This window comes from Phalacrocorax aristotelis, chromosome Z (genome assembly GCF_949628215.1).
Source record: "Phalacrocorax aristotelis chromosome Z, bGulAri2.1, whole genome shotgun sequence".
NCBI lineage: Eukaryota > Metazoa > Chordata > Aves > Suliformes > Phalacrocoracidae > Phalacrocorax > Phalacrocorax aristotelis.
Genome location: NC_134311.1, coordinates 60,585,597 through 60,599,602, shown reverse-complemented (window position 1 = coordinate 60,599,602; position 14,006 = coordinate 60,585,597). Strand labels below are relative to the sequence as shown.

At 43.9% G+C, this 14,006-nt stretch overlaps 1 protein-coding gene across 3 annotated transcripts in view; it reads right to left on the bottom strand.

Moving 5' to 3' along the window:
• Positions 1-13,221, bottom strand: part of ELOVL7 (ELOVL fatty acid elongase 7) — a 30,473-nt gene extending 17,252 nt beyond the window's left edge. The window contains exons 1-2 of one of the 3 annotated variants that reach the window (XM_075078740.1): positions 13,104-13,221; positions 12,831-12,995 (exon numbers count right to left, since the gene is read on the bottom strand). The gene's annotated coding sequence lies outside the window, so the exon portion shown is untranslated. Of the gene's footprint in view, positions 1-11,425; positions 11,514-12,830; positions 12,996-13,103 lie in introns of those variants that run through there. The other 2 variants (XM_075078739.1, XM_075078738.1) reach the window with 2 other exon arrangements.
• Positions 13,222-14,006: the final 785 nt, after the last annotated feature.

The following is a 14,006-nucleotide window of genomic DNA, read 5'->3' as shown; positions in this document are numbered from 1 at the left end:
CTGCTGGGAGGTGCGGAGAGCCTGCAGAAAGCATTGACCCACGCAGGTCTGATTTCAAAATGATAGCTTAAGAAATGACAGTAATACTGGCGTACATATTCAGGCACAATTATGAAACTTTCCTGTTTCAGAATCACTTGGTATACTGTCGTTAATTCTGCTCTTGAAGTTCAGAAGGTAATTAAATCAAGATGTTTCACAGATGGTATCTTAAGCTTTACCTGGGAAATGCCAGCTCTGCCCTTCCTATTTCCCAAGGCTGTGTGCTTACATAATTGCAGTTATTTTAACTACATTACTCCATTATGCCATGCGGCAAACAAATACAAACTGCCTATTACATTAAACAGATTACTCACCTATATTCTGCAATAAAGTTTTAAACTTTAGCTGGGTATTGCCTGTTGTTACCAATTTCCCTGAAGGAAGTTTCCATCACCTTCCCCATCCTTTACACCTTCTCTGAACCACCCAATGTATTTTTTGAAAGATTAATCTCACAGGCAAGTTGTCTATATCCTGCTTAGTGTTGGTGGCCTTTTTTTTTTCCCCTCAGTAATATTGATTGTAAACACTGTTCCTGTTAGATGACAGTTCTTCCCAAATAAGTGACAGAAGACAGGCGAGGCAACTCTATGCAAGATGTGCTTTGAGAAATTGCCAAGTTTTGAAAGATATATAAGTTAGTCACTACCTTGATTAAATTTCAAACTTTGTCTTTGAAGCCAGTCCATTTTAAAACACAAATCCTAACTCCTTAGAGTGAATAAACAATTTCTGTATGGACATTTCAGAGTAGACATTGGGGAGAGAATAACAAATTTTAAAATAAATACAAATTCCTTTTAAAAAATTGGACATTCTAAAAACAGATGAAAGAGGTTTAGAAACTATATTAGAATGTCGACTTGTAAAATTCCCCATTGGCAGTATTCAATAAGAGATCTAATACTTAGCTTGTATAGTCATCTTTACTGAATTATTTACATGGTACCTCTTTATTTAATGCTTTGCTTTTTAAACTAGTATCAAGTCTGTCTTTCACCATATGAATAAAGTATTCTGTAAGCAGCAGAACCAGTAAAAACAAATTTCATTTCAATCACACTTCAGACTGGTTTTCTGCCAGACTAATGGATTTACCATTCTGACCTTGTGTAAAATAAAGACCAATTTGCATTTGCTTCCACACCTGCATATAAATTGTTAAAAAAACTGATACTGCAGATTTCACAGCAAGGCTGAACACTGGCAACAGGCACAGAGAAGCCCCTTCCTATGGGAACTATTTCACGGGTACAGCCCCGTTTTGTGCCCAACTCACAGCCAGAATCATATGCTATTCTCCTGGTCCACGTACACTGATCCAACCACCAGCAACAGTGGAACGGGAAAGCCCCAACGTGCAGTTCCACAGCGTCACTGCCGATGGGTCTGGTCCTCAGGCAGCTACAGGACAAGCCACAGCAGCTCACTGACCCAAATGAAAGGCTCATGCAAAGGAAACATTGAGACACGTAATCTGGGATGCCACAGGCAGGGAGAAAGGTGGGAGTAGCAGCCCTGTCATAGATCCCTTTAAGCTGATAGCGAAATCGTGTAGGGAGGACAGGGTCATGTCCAGTCATGCATACTCATAGACAATCATGTACTAGATCCATAGCCAAGAAGTTCTCACACTGCACCTCAGCAAATCATCACTCAGTCCATCACACGCCACAAGGGATACTCTACAACACAAGAACCGAAGGCACAAAAATTACATTGTGCTACAGTAAGGCAGAAAAAGATCTGGCATTGCCAATATCTTATATGCATCACCTGGGGTTGCAGAGATGCATGTGAAAGTGATCCTAGGGACTAACGTCCCACATCACATAAAAAGACACATCAAGTCCAAACAATCCCTGCAGCCATAGGCTAGAAAGAAGTTTCTTTACAAGACTGAACCCAGTTATTCGTTTAACTCAAGTATGACAAAGACTCTGGGCAGGCCCCTGAAAAGATTCCCACTTTCACTTGGGAAGTGAACATGGACATCCACGTATCTTCCCCAGTCTCCTCTCCTTGTATGCCCAATGTTTCGGAGAAAGGCAACAACATAAGCAGGCGAAAAGCTCCTAGAATTCTAACTTGTTAGCAGTGTTCCCCTGCCTTTACTAAGAACTCTTTACTTGAGCATTTGCATGTCAGCCATCCTGCAGCCAGCTAGTCTCACCTGCCTACTCCGCTGCTACGGTGAGTGGCTCCTGAAACCAACTCAGGAAAGAAGCTCTTCTCACTGGTCCCACAGTGCATGACTTGTATTTGGCTCCTTCAAGTTTCATTCTAGCTCAGCAATGCCAGTTCACAAAGGCACCCAGCCCTGCCTAGATGGTGAGCCCTGTGGCACCATACCACATGACAACTTTCACCTAGAAGTCACAATGTAATTATTTTTGTTAATGCAACCTCACCTCCACTAGACAATGATATAGTATTACTCTATCCAAGGCCTTTGGCAAAGTATTGATCTAGTAATTGGGCCCTATCTGACTCAGGTTAATCTTCTTACCCAAAGGACTTAACAGATCCTTCTTTTTCCTCCTTGCTTATTATATAACTAGAAAACTTTCTGCAGCATTTCAATTTTTCTTTCAAGATCAGATCAACTAAGCTTTGGGTCACTTTAAACAGGCTTTCACAAAACAAGAACCGGGGGCTGTAGCCCCCGCAGTAACACAATCCAGTATTTTCAGCCACGCTACACAATCATGCTAACGCATACACCCAGTGCTTCCTGCTCATTCCTCTACAAGCCAACATTTTTGTAATATGCTGAGCTTTTACTCATTCTGTTTTTTTTCCTTTGCAGTAGGGACAGTTCTGATAAATATATGTAAGAATTATATACAACTGCCATGTTTCCAAAGTGCATAAAGACTGTTAGCAACCAAGCAAACCAGAATATAACTCTACTGAACTAGGAGGGTAAGGAGTGGTATTTATCCACACCGCAAAGATAGCACAGTCTAGGTTTTTTACCCTGCATAGGAAGGTACATTATTTTTAAGACACAATTTATAGGTAAGCTCTGAAAAGGTAGAGGGATTGCAAGCACTAACTAAATTCTTTGAATGAAAGTGATCAGAGGTGTCTGATGACATCAAAAATTTGCATTTGTAAGACTAAAAAGGAGGGGGCTTTGTGGATGTGTCCACAAAATAGGACAAATGACATTCAATCTCTTCTCGTTGTGCTGATGAAGATTGCTTTTTTTGAGTACACACTGTAGTTATTTAAATGCTTTGGTAATACTCTTCAGCTTTCTACCAGACACCCCTTTTAAGATGAAGCATATGGAATGTAGGTAAGAGCACCCTACTATCAGTTATCAATACCTTCCCATTATACCTGGCAAAAGGCAGACCACAAGCACAACAAACTCAGATAATGTTGCCAACATCTGTGATCAGTCAGAGGCTCTCCCTTCTTCTCCCCTGTGACACCGTTACCTGAACCCTATATCATTCTTGAACCTCTGGGTAGGATGGCTTAGAATTGACTCTGGTTATGAGTACTATTGCTTGTATGTGCCTGCCTGATTAAAGTTACTTACGTCAAAATATGAGAAGGGACACGAGTGAGACCGTCCTGCTCCTTCAGGGGCAAGCTGAGTCACTGGGTTGGTTCCATCATATTATCTACCTTCATTAACAGTTAGGAGTGAACTCATATGCATTAACTGCGTATAAGAATCTCATACATCCATTTAATTACAATAGAAGCAAGCTTGCTGCCTAAAGAACTTAGTGTGTTTACCAATCATTACTAGAACAATGGCATAAATTGTCATTAAATAGTCACAGTGGGGGGTACTCCATGGAAGCTAAACAAAAAGAAATGCAGAGGTAGACTTCAGCTTCCAGAGAAGACTAAAACAAATGGGAACAAGACTTGTTACACAGGTAACGTCTTGCTCATCTAGCCAATACCAATAGGAAAAAAGCAGAGAAGCCTTCTTATTTCCAATGACATCTTGTAACCAAGTAATCAATGGCAATGTACCTAGAGCCGTGCAGCAGTAGAGAATAATAAATACAGAAAAACTAGACCATAAACTTCCACCTGTAGTGGACAAAGACAGGGAGATTGTGCTGCCTTTTGTAACATGAAAAAGGAGTTTCATAGGGAGGGAAGACAAAAAAATATATACAATTACCTTAAGTACACAATACTCACCTTAAGAAAGAAGAGGTGAGCAAGTAAAGTGAAAAATACTCATCATTACCAAAGGAAGAAGTATTTTTCTACAATCACATGTTGCCTATAGCATGAGCTACTGTCACTGTAATTGCTGTGGCAAATTGACATTGCAAAGTCAATGTCATTTTGTGGAACTTTTATTGCATCATCTGTAATCTTGCTCAGTTCAAAATATTAGTAACACAGATACCACCTGTGCAGAGTTGCAACATATTTTGCTCACTCTTTAATGCAGCAATTTACAAAAGCTGAACTGCTCCCACACCACTCTTCCACGCTGATGTAGGCTAATTTCCTTTAGCATTGTTTCCCACTGCCTTGCACTTGCTCAACCTCCCCACCCCCTGGGTCCTAGGCCGATATCCTAGGCAGTAAAATAATGCATTCCTTCTGCTCCAATTTTGCTTGCGTTGCCTTAGGCAGGCATAAATTTTAAAGGCAGCTGACCTAGAACTGACACCTCCCTTCCCCTCCGCCCCTTTTTTTAAGCTACCACGCAGCTTAGCGGACATGCTGTTGAGCACTGTAAACATCAGGAACCGCACCTCCCTAGGAGGCTCTTTGAAAAGATTTTTTCGCCCCGTAACATTTCAAACACTCGCTAAAGGACTTGCTGAAGGGAGGCACAGAGAGCTCTAACAGCTCCTTTGTCTTACGCTCCCTCCTCCTCCTCCCCACCTTCTTCCTTCTCCAAAACGTAAGAGTCATGATCATGGTTAGAAGTTAAAATAAGTGGTCTTCCTGAACGTGAGATATATTCACAGAGTTATTTACAGCCTTGCCTTACAGTCTTATCACTTCTTCATGTTGAAACAAACTCCAGCAGACTCCTCTTTTACAACCTAACTTTGCACAGAACAAAAGGTGCTGCAGAAACAATGTTGTCGGCACAACAGTAATAATGAAAGTGAACAAAAAATTTAATATGTGTAACGACATTTCTAGGAATACACCTCACAAGTAGTTTCATGAAAGGTTTAGTTTCAAAGCTGACAGTGAACACTGAGCTTATTCCATTAGCCTCTTGGCTTTTGTACACAGTGTCTTCTACACATCTCAGTCACAAAAGGCAAGGATGGACAGGGCACTTCCCCAATTTCATTGAGCTCGTCAGACCCATTATGTACAGTTAAAGACTCAAAAGTGAATCTTTTATTCCAGTATTGAAACGACAAGCCACAGAACTGCAACTACAAAAGTTATTAAAGAATGTATTTAACCCAGATATTTCCAACTGTACATCTAAACAAAAAAGATACTGTAGTGGATGTTATAAATGAAAATACTACAATTTACTTGCAATTTACCTGAATCTAAGTAATTTTCTCCTGTACAGAAGAAGGCAAATTACCAGCTACTACTTCTCTGAAGAGACTATAGACATTTCCATGCTGCCCATCCCCATCTATTCATAATGCTACATGGTAAACAAATACCACAGTATTTACTTAACAGAATAAATGGGCACATCTGACCAATAACCCTGATACTCTTGCTGCTTCAGCCAATACATTTACATTAAAAACAAATTAAAAAATATTTTACCAAAAGAAAATAATTTAAAATATTGGCTGTAAAGTCTTTAACAAAAAAATCAGATACATTTGACAAATACTGTATTTCAAACTGTAACTAAACAGAAACACTTTACCCCCACCTGCTCTCCCCTCCACCCCCACACACACAAAAAATCTTTTCTCCTCTACCAGTGACAACAGTTCTAAAAGAAGGAGTTTCTCCTTCCCAGTCACTTTGCACTCTGCTCAGGTACACATCAAAAAACATCAGCTTCAACTGCTGGTCACAATTTCCAGCCATTTTACTTCAACAGATCAGGCAAAACCCAATTAAAATAAAAATAAATAAAAACTACTTGTCAACTCAAATAACTTTCCTGAAAGAAAGGGCATGGTACTAACATGAACCATACCTGTACTCCAAAAGCATGCACCGAAGCATTGGATCAGGTTTTTGTGACTTTGCTTTAAGCCATTTCAGGACTGATGATACAATGCAAATTATTCCCAAATCAACAAACTGATCTTTGTGTTTCAGACTCCAGCAAGAGTTGTCCCCTTTTTTTTGTTAGAAAACAAAGAATAAAAGGAATAGAGTTATTCTTAGTAAGCTATGCTTTTATCTCAGACGTACCCATAAACCCAGAACGTTGTCATTGGGATGGGAGCATTCTCCTGAATTCCAGTCCAGGAGATGCCTGTAGAAGCTTAACAGCTTTTTGCACCGTACATACTATTCATTTGTACAGGTTTTTGCAGTGCACCATACAAAGCTACATTCTTATTCACACACATTTGGCAAGGTACTGTTCTAAAAAAAATTTTAAAAAGACTTTGAACAGAGGCTCCAGGCATTGGGCCAGGCACCACATAAATATAAAATATAATCCAAACTACAAAGAATTCACAATACAATTACATGCACGCAGGCAGTGTGTAGGAATTCATAAAGCTGCTACAAGCAGCTACTCTTGAACACAGCCTGCTCAAGCAGAGCAAGCCTGACTGTCTACAGGGTAAGTTTGTAATGATACGTGCACTTTTAATGGTACTAATGCCATTTTAATCAACGTCTCCCCCCATTAGTCATACCTGCTCCAATGTCACCTTTGACTTGTGCTGGAACAACTGTTTTTCTGGCTGCATAATAAAATAGATTGGGAAACAGATCCAGGGCAGGGGAGACAGCCTCACAGAAAAGAAAAGGGCATTTTTAACCCAGACCAGTTCCGCAGTGCTTTTCTGCGCCAGTCTTCACCAAGGGTTATACCAGCACAACAGAAAGGTGACACAAGGGCAAAAGCACTCAGGATAAAAGAAATGCTGGCGAAACTACAACATCAGCCTAAGTTGGTATCATGAGTGGAGTGGAGATAAGAGTCGGTGTTCACTGCTTTTATGGTGCAAGTAATACAGCCCTGACACAGTTAACAGGGGCAATCTGAATACCATTGCTCCTGGCAAATAGGATGATTCATAGAGTTTACTGACACCTGTATTTGTCCTTGTGACATCTGTGCCATTCTGCAGGTGGAACCCAGAGCTTGCTTTGGGCTGGATAAGCTTTACAAGTAGTTTTTAAGAGATTAGTTTTGTGTGCTAGCTGAGGATTTCAAAGTTAAAAATGCTACTGAAATTCAGTTTCTCAGATTCTCATCCAGAACCAAGATAACAACCAAGACACTTTTACACCTGTGGTGCTATAAACTGTGTATTCTTCTCACATTACTCAATTTATGAACTACCTCCAGGTCCTTTCTAGTCAATGTCTTCAGTGATAAAATGTTCTGTGTAACCATCATAAGCAGACAATATAAATAGCAGAATACATGCAGAAAACAAAATAAAAAATCAAGACATATATCAACAGACACATAGAAAGCATTTTACTGTATGAATTTAGTAAAGAGACAAAAAATTAAAAAACCTATTCAGCATTTCCAGTTCAATGGTCAGCACTTAACACTGAAACCAAAGACAATAGTTTCTTTTAAAGAAAGGAGACACATGAGTTGCTCTGGTGTCTCCCCTTAATGTAAACATACATATTTAATTTCAGCTTAAATAATTTTTTACTTTTTGGATTTCAACTAAGTACCTGAAGGACAGAAAAAAATTCTTAAGTGCTACATCACTTGCAACTTTGCAAAACTTCTTGCAGATTGAACACGTGACAACAGGCTACAGGAAGGAAAGCTATTGCACGACCCTCTGGCTTTCATTTTCTTGCCTTTTAAAGGAACTGCGTTAAAAAAAGTACAATCAGGCCTACAAAATGAATTCTTTATTTTGTTAATGTTATGTTTCTGTTCTAATGATCTGATCTTTCCGAGGAGTAAAAGGTTTACTTTTCATCATTTAGGCTGCATTTACATTCTAGATGCAGCACTGATCCTGGGTAAGGAGGGAGGCCCCTAGGCAAGCACATGGGACCTGCTCCCTAGCACTGTCCAACAATGCAGAGTAATTACCCAACTTTTAAATAACATGTAATTTTAAGTGCGCAGGAAGATCCTAATATTAAACCTAGAACAATCGTGAAACTTTTGTAACACGCTTTAAATCTGTTCTACAGCAACAATTATTCTTAATATTGGAATAGCCTCTATTCAAGTTTCTCAGTGCTTAGCTCCTATCCCTTTCGACCTCAGAAGCAGCTTCCAAGCACAGACCAGCTTCCTCCTAAACATTCAGAAGGCCTGCCAGAACTGTTTTTTGAGGCATCCATAAATTGCGATAGAAAAAAACCTGTCAGTTCCCAAACTTGATGTGTACTTGGGCAATGGGGAAACTGATACAAACATTGCACCTGTGTGCATCACCTGCTGTGACTTCGGGGGAAAAAAAACAGAAGAGTGAAGAGCAGTGGTGAGTGACAGAGGATTAGTGAGAGGAATGGAGTATTTCTTCCTTTTCAACTACCCGGGCTTTGGGAAGTAGCTTAAAGCTTCAGATATCCACTAGCCTGAAGTCAGTATGAGTACTAGGCTATAAAATTATTTTTATAAAATCACACTGTGCCACTGAAGATGACACTACCCAACCTATTCATCCTTGCCTATGTGTCATAGCTCTACTACCCCTATTTTACAAGTGGTCCTTAATCCATTTCAGACAAAGTGAGTCAGATTAGTTTAACTCATACTCAGGAGCTAAACAATCTCATTTTGGCTGGGGCAGACCAGGGAGCTCACACCAGCCTTGACCAGAATTATGGGACAGTGGCCTCTGACAGCCACACCAAGGCTGAGTGGCATCAGGGCGGGAGAGATGCCACCTGAAGTCTGCCAAGTTAGATCCGGAATACAACAAACATGATTTCACAAGCAACTAATGAAGCTCCAGCTTCACCTCCTGCACCTGAACACAGCACAGAGGCAATGTCCTCCCACTACCCTCACTGCCCACGTACCTCCCGTGCCCATTCCACTCACTGCTCACCCCTTCTACCTCGCTCTGCATCTGCCCACGCCTCCAGAAATCTGTCTTAAGCAACCAGACAGGGAAAGGCCAGAGGAAGAGATAAGATAAGGATTAAACCAGAAGCACTGGGCAGAAGTAGATTCAAGAGAAAGAACAGGAGTTCACGTTAGGAAAAAAGTTTCCTGGTTTATTGCAGCAAAGTGAAATGAAGCCAGGAAGGGCACAGCACAGCAAGAGGAGCACACTCAGCAAAGGCTGTCAAGTCATGTCAGGATACAGAAATGTACCTGATTAGTTCTTTTATTGATATGTAATTAGTTGATATGTTTTTCATGGTATTCAGTGAGCTTCATAACTAGTTAAATCCTATTTGGCATGTATTACTTGACTAATGACATGGCATCTTTCCAACACATTCCATGAATATTGCTTCCTGTACCACAACCTGCCTCATTCTACCAGTAAATAAATACTATTTAATAGAAAGTTGATCAACACATTGTAATGAAATACCATAAAGATGCATTATTCCCCACACTTGCAACAGAGGTGCTGCCTAGGAAGACTTTAAGCCTACATTTGGCTATGTTTTTGTATCCTAGTTCTTTGTCCTTTTTCTTCAAGCAAACATGTAAGTACAAGCGGTCCCATTCCTCAGTGAAGCATTTTCAGAGTATGTCCACACTGCCTAACGCCACGCTGATGAACAACAATGCTACCTGCACCTGAGGCAGCTCCAAGGAATCCTGAATGCTTCCTAGTCAGCACCCCAGATGCCAAGCAGCAGAATAAGTCAGGCAGCACACCTGTTCCCAGGCTGCTTCTGACAACCAGAAAAACTAGTTCAAACTTCTCCCGCATGGCAATGTTCAGTACAGACCTACACAGAGGTCTGGGAAGGGCTGAGTTAAAACGGAGTAAGGAAGAGGATATCCGTACACAGCTGTGAGGTTTCTGGTTTGTCCAAACAGCTTTAGTTAATTTATCTTTATTTCCTACACAAGAAAGCAAAGAAATTAGTAAAAGTTGGTCTGCAGCCTCACTATGCCTTTTCAAGCGCCACCAAATTCTACCCCAGCGGTAGTAACACCCAAAACCCAGCCAAAGTATCACAATACTTAAAATGTATTTACAAAGTAAGTATGAATGCAATTACAACACTCAACATATGTGACATCCACAGTTGCAAAGGCCAAGTCCAAGAGACTGGCTCAATGTAGCCTTGCCAGCCACACACGCTGGCACCCACCAGCTTCCTCAGCTCATGGCCTCACTGCTGCTGCCAGTCCTCAGGGACGGACCCACCACGCACAGCAGCAGAGGAAACTGGGCTCTGAAAAGAACGAAGGCAGCAAACCAGAGAGCTGCCCCGCTTTCAACTTGCTAGACAAACGCTGACTATACATTATCCCTCCAGCCTCACATTTTACTATCATGATCTTAAGCACATGGGCCACACCTCTCCTCTGGCTGCCTCTGACCTTTGCCCCTGCAAAGAAGTAGGTCTCCATTTCTTGATGCCTGGGACCACCCTTCTCCTCTGGGGTGTGTGGCATGGAAAAGGCATTTTTCAAAATTAAAATTCCTGATGCAGCCTCCTGTGCAAGATGAAGGGCATTGCCATGTCTCATCCTTGGTGCTACTTGTTCAAGACAGGAAGGTGAGGTCAGTGGGGGGGGACACAGAGGGACAGGCACCATGGAGTGCATGGCGCAGCCAGAAAGCTTGAGGGGCAGGCAGTGCAGCATGTGAGGTACAGCCAGCAGAAACAGGTGCCATGGGGCACAGCCTGAGGGCTTGTGGGTAAGGCACAGTAGGGTGCAGGTACGGACACGGACCGGGGATGCAGGTGCTGCCCGCAGTGTTGGGGTGCAGCCAGAGGATGGAGTGAGGAGGGAAAAGACACAGCGGAGCGCAGCCGGGGGCTTTGCAGGAGAGGCACTGGGGATGCGAGCACAATCGGGGAGTTTTGGGGCTGGGGGTTAGCGGCGGGGGGGGGGGGGGGGGGGGGGGGGGGTCGGCCAGAATCACCCCTAAGACCACCCCGCCCAGCCCTGCGCGCACAAGCGCGGAAGGGACCCCGCGAAAGGACGCCGGAGGTGCCCATTCCCAACGGCGCCCCACGCCACGGCGCCCCACGCCACGGCGCCCAGCGGGCGTCAGGCGGGGGAGCGTCGGGCCCCCGGCGGGCGCCTCCCCGCTCCCCGCTCCCGCTCCCCGCTCCCGCCAGCACCACTCACACAGCAGCGACGCAGCTCGCCGCTCTCCACAGCCGCCGGGCAGCAACTGCGCGGCGCAACGGGGAGGCCCGCGGGAGGGCGCGCAGGAGGGGGCGGCCGGCCCCGCCCCACCCCGCCCCGGCCCCGCCTCGGCCCCCGGCGCGCCGGCACCCGCGACCGTGAGTCACCGGCCCTGGCCCTGCCCGTGCCGGGGGGCAGCGCGGGGGCTCGGAGCCCCCCTGACACCGGCGCCCCCAGGGCCGGGCTCCCCCGTGCCGGCGCTGTGAGCAAGGGGGGTTCCGGCTGCTGCCAGAGCCGCCGCGGCGGTGTTCGGGGGGACCGCGAGGCGCCCCCAGGTCCCCCTCCCACGAGCGCCTTCTGCCAGCGCCGAATTGCGGGGCGGCTCCTTGACCCTGCTCCGGGATCGGCGGCAGCAGCTAAGAGTCACTCAGGGCAATACTAGGAAGACGTAATAACTCTTTGTTTTAAAAAACAAAGCACAGCTGCTCAGCTTTAGCGCAATGCTTTACGGCACGCTCTTACCCCAGAAAGACGGCAGTACTCCTCTCTTAGAAGCCACTGAGGATGAAGATAACACCCCCCGCTGACTCCCATCTAGAGAAGTACGGGGCACAGGGAACGGTGACGGGTAAACAGGTGCTCCGCTTTCGTTTGTCTGTCATTTTAGTCCACAAAAGGCTATAAATTACAGCTTTCTGAGATGGTTGGCGTGGAGATGATAGACTGAGTCGAAAGAAGAGGCAAAAGCAAGGAGAGAGTATGAAGGCAAATTGAAGAAAAGAGGCAAAGTCCTTTTGTGATGTGCAGAAAAGCACAAGATGAAGGGACTGTGAGCTGATGCTGTGAAATTAACGCGTAGTCAACGTGTAAGTGCAGAAGGGGCCTCTGAGGTGGAGGACAGCAAGAAGCTCAGACCAGAAGTCTGAGACCACAAGAGGAAGAACCAACATAGAAAACTTGTTAAGAATGTGGAAATATTATGAGAAGCTGAAAAACAGGTGGTGGGGTGGGGATGGAGAAACATAGCTTGTAACAGATGTCCTGCAGAAACTCCACATCACTGGGCAATTGATTAGGCTGGAGATTAGGAGGAAGACCTTAAGCTTTTGGATTTACTTAATGTTCCTGTTGGAATTGTTAGGATTATGGCAGGTGAAGAAATCCTGAGGCTTTTGGAAGGACATCTTAATAAGATCACTGGGTTTGGCCAAAAAGGATATGTAGAAACATTATAATCTGTTGAGCAATACTGTATGTCTTACTTAGGAAGGGAAAATCACAAAACAAAATTAAAACACCCCATTCCCCCACCCCCTTAATTTTCAGAAGTCGAAACCTTTTCTTTGATCTCTTGGGTCAAAAACATTTTTTCTGAGACATCAGCCAACAAAAACAGCAAACAGACCTTAGTGACCAGCACATCCCTGCTCAGACAGAGCCCCTGGGAGCCTTGAGACGAATAAGTCTTGACTTGTCCAGAGGGATGGCGGCTATGTGGCTCAGCAAGGAACTAGTATTCCTCATATGTGTCGTAATATGTATTTTGCCATGCCTGATAGGGCTGCTCTGGCTGAAACAAAATGAGACACTGTGGAGCATAGCAATAAAAAATAAGTAGGTCACCTGTAGACTTCCAAATGCAAGGCTGCTGTCGTTAATGGAAAAAATTAACAATTACCAGATGCAAGCTAACACACTGGATGCCAACGGTGTTAGCAACGGCAGCCGCTACTTCTTTCTTTGGAGCTCCATAGAGTCAGTGGCCTCGCCTTCCATGCACTTCAGGAGCAAAGGTAATTCGAAACATCCAGCAAGTCTGTGAGGGTTGGGAGAGGGCAGAAACAGTGGCTGACCTGCTCGTGGCAGGTAGATGATTAACATGCAGCAGGGGAAGGGCAGCATGAAGGAGACAGCTGTGCCCTGCACATACAAAGAAAGCAGAGACACACAGGAAGTCCGAGGCATTTAAGTTGTAAAAGAGGCAGCTAGGAACAACCAGGTTTTCTCAGTGCTTAGTACACGAAAGTGGCACATGAGATTTACTGTAAATTTAAGTAATCTTTTAAGTTCCCTACATTCATCATCCAAGAAGAGGGCAAGATGGGAATGAATGCAGGCATGGAAGTCAGCTGTCCGGATTTCACAGGATGCTGAATACTTAACTCTGGGTCGACGCTGAATACTTAACTCTGGGTCGACACTGAATGAAGAGCTGTGCTTGCTGTGAATACTGCTAACCAACGCTTCTCCTTATTTTATTGCCTTACTAGAATCCAAATAGCTCAGGTGCTACTTTTCTACTAACTAAAGGATGTTTAGACTGTCATTCTGTCAATAAGGTGTTTTAAGAGTCTTTTAGAGATCAGTACTCTCTAGGACTGTATTCGAAGCCTGCAGGGCTGATCAGCAGGAGAATCACAAGAACCGCTCCCTAGTGCACCAACACTGTTGGGAGCTTTTGCTGAAATAGTAAGTTGTAACCAAGCAAGGTAGTCATCCAAACAACACCAACAGATATCTGCATACCAATCTTGAAGCGATGCAAACATTACCCAGACCTTGTTTGCAAGCTTTGCTTTCC